General features: G+C 45.1%; 1 protein-coding gene across 1 annotated transcript in view; it reads left to right on the top strand.

Annotated features, from left to right (window-relative positions):
• Nucleotides 1–321: 321 nt before the first annotated feature.
• dusp14 (dual specificity phosphatase 14) overlaps nt 322–2,500 on the top strand; it is a 21,428-nt gene continuing 19,249 nt past the window's right edge. The window contains exon 1 of the mRNA XM_063204308.1: nt 322–587. The gene's annotated coding sequence lies outside the window, so the exon portion shown is untranslated. The remainder of the gene's footprint in view (nt 588–2,500) is intronic.

The raw sequence follows: 2,500 nt of genomic DNA, 5'->3' as shown, positions 1-2,500 counted from the left end.
AGAAGACAGAAAAATGTGATTGGATGCGTGTAACAATTATCTCTTTCACTACACACACACACACACACACACACACACACACACACACACACACACACACACACACACACACACACACACACACACACACACACACACTCACAGTCGTGATTCAGGCAGCACCCCTTCATTGACAAAGCATTTGTTGCATCCCCTCAGCCTGGCAGTTGAGCCACTCATCGTTGTTCAGGGGGAGGCGCCTCTCTCCTCTCCTCTCCTCTCCCTCTCAGCTCTTTTCAGCACCGAATATTTCTCGCTTTCAGGCGCACGCTCACGCACGAGTCGAGTCCTTGCGGAGGTTTGATCCGATCAAAGAAGCTAAAGGTCACGCAGTTCTCTTTACCCCTCTCCTCTGTCCATTCGCGGAAGTATGATATACATTTGGCCAGAGACTAGTTGACACAAATTACATTTGTGCTGTATTGTTTTGCCGAATTGCTCTCTGTGGGGAAACGTCGAGGAGTTGAGAGTCAGCTGTCGTGTTGGGGAAACGGCGCTCTGGCAACGGTACACACTTGGCACATCAACACGTCGCTCCTAAAGCCGTGGTAAGTTGCACTGTATCGACTGTACATCACTGGGTATGAATATTGAGCTAATCTATACACCAGTATCAGCATGATAAATAACACCATGATGTGTTACTGAAAAGACACATCTCCAAAAAAGGGAAAAATGCAGTTTGATTTTCATATTGACATGCGCGTAATTGTGCCACGATAGTCAGTGCTTTAAATGTTTAAAGTGAACACAAGCCCCAGAGAAATCTTAACAGTCGAAGAAAGTGAAGGAAGACGTCAGCACGGGTGATTTCAGGCTTTTCGTTGAGCGCGTAAGTGTCGGCTACCTGTAGCCTAGTATACTCTTACAGTCTTCAACCTGTTTGGTATTTCTGCGTTCTTCCTCAAAACCAGCCCAAAACTTCAGATAAAAAACGTTCTTTGTCCTGCATAGTTAATTTACAGAAAAGCATCTCGAATCTCTACTGTTGTCTGGTATCCCTGTAGTAGCATATGCGTAATGTGTACCAAATTGGCTCTTGGCAAGTGCTGTCTATTGGGCTGATGAGAGGAGCAGGAAGACATAGCCAGTGGCATCATCTGTTTGGCACGACAGTCCTTTCTGTTATGATCTGGACCGCTTGCGGTAAATATTGGCAGCTTTTCACATGGCACTTACAAGCGCAATCACGTCGAACTGTATTCATCCTGCATTATTAATCCACTATTTCATCAACTGTGTTGTTTTACTTTCCTGTCCATCCGTGGCAGCTGCGGCGAAGCATCAAGCGAATAAGGATTCTTTTTTAATGGCAAATGTGATAGACTGCCATCACTTCAATTCAATTAAACAATACTGCATTCTGTAAAACACATTCCCATTCCATTCATTAACAGTGCGCCTCGGTGTCACTCAGCTCGCCTGTTCATTTTCGAGTCATAGGCTAAAACTAAGCCAGGTTGAGTCCAGTTGCTGCTGCCTCCCTGGTGTAAGTGATCTGCTAAGCTCTTTGTATTAAATGTCGGAAAACCATCGAAGTAGAACTGAAATAAATTAAACCAACAGTCTCACAAAGCCCTTCTGCACTGGTTTGTTCGAATGTAAGGCCTTGGCCATTTTTTGTTATCGGTTCAAAAGCCCTTTTTCGACGAGCAACAGGTGTGTAGCTTTTTTTTTAAATCAAGCACACTATGGAAAGCGTTCCTATGTTAAAAAAGCACCTTAAAACTACTCCTGTCATAAAACATTTATGAACCGTTTGTAAATGGATAGCTCCGTGCACTGCGGCAAACCCGCACAAAGAAGACAGCGCGTGCAACTTCACGTGTCTTAAGGGGGATTCATACTTGGCGTGACTGGTGTAAGTCTCCTTCATACTTCACTCGCGACCTCACTCGCGACCTCACTCGCGCCATCACGTGACCCAAAATGACGTCACACGCCGTGGCGCGAGCTGCCGTGTCGCGACGTCGTGCACCCCACATTTTTTGTAACATGTCGTGCGCCACCAGCGACCATGCAGGTAGGCAGACAAAGCAGGAGTTGCGAAGAGAGGCTACAACTACTGTAGGCTACTACAGAATGGATCCTGCACCATTTTGAGGATAATAAAATGTCATAGAGAGTTATTTTATCTTCTCTCTTAAATGTTGTTCAGTGAAACAATTGTTTACTTTGTTCAGAAGCACATTGTGTTCGGCGATATATTTAAAAATTCTGCCGCCAGAACAATGCTCTCACATGGTCTTGGAATGATCTGGCAATGTAGGCTACAATAAAAAAATATAGCCTATGTTTCAATGTGGTTAGTCACAAGTCAGACGTTCAGTAGCCCTACAGCAGCCGTGTTTGGCTTTCTATTTTATACATCCGTAGAACTCACGCTGCGAGTTGCGAAAGAAACTGCCGTTTCTCTCATGAACAGCAGAGGGCACTTCCGACAATGCGAGCGAAAGCCTTC

The sequence above is a fragment of the Engraulis encrasicolus genome, chromosome 8 (genome assembly GCF_034702125.1).
Source record: "Engraulis encrasicolus isolate BLACKSEA-1 chromosome 8, IST_EnEncr_1.0, whole genome shotgun sequence".
In the NCBI taxonomy this organism is placed as follows: Eukaryota; Metazoa; Chordata; class Actinopteri; order Clupeiformes; family Engraulidae; genus Engraulis; species Engraulis encrasicolus.
The sequence above is the reverse complement of the archived record's forward strand: the minus strand, read 5'-3'. Positions and strand labels throughout refer to the sequence as shown.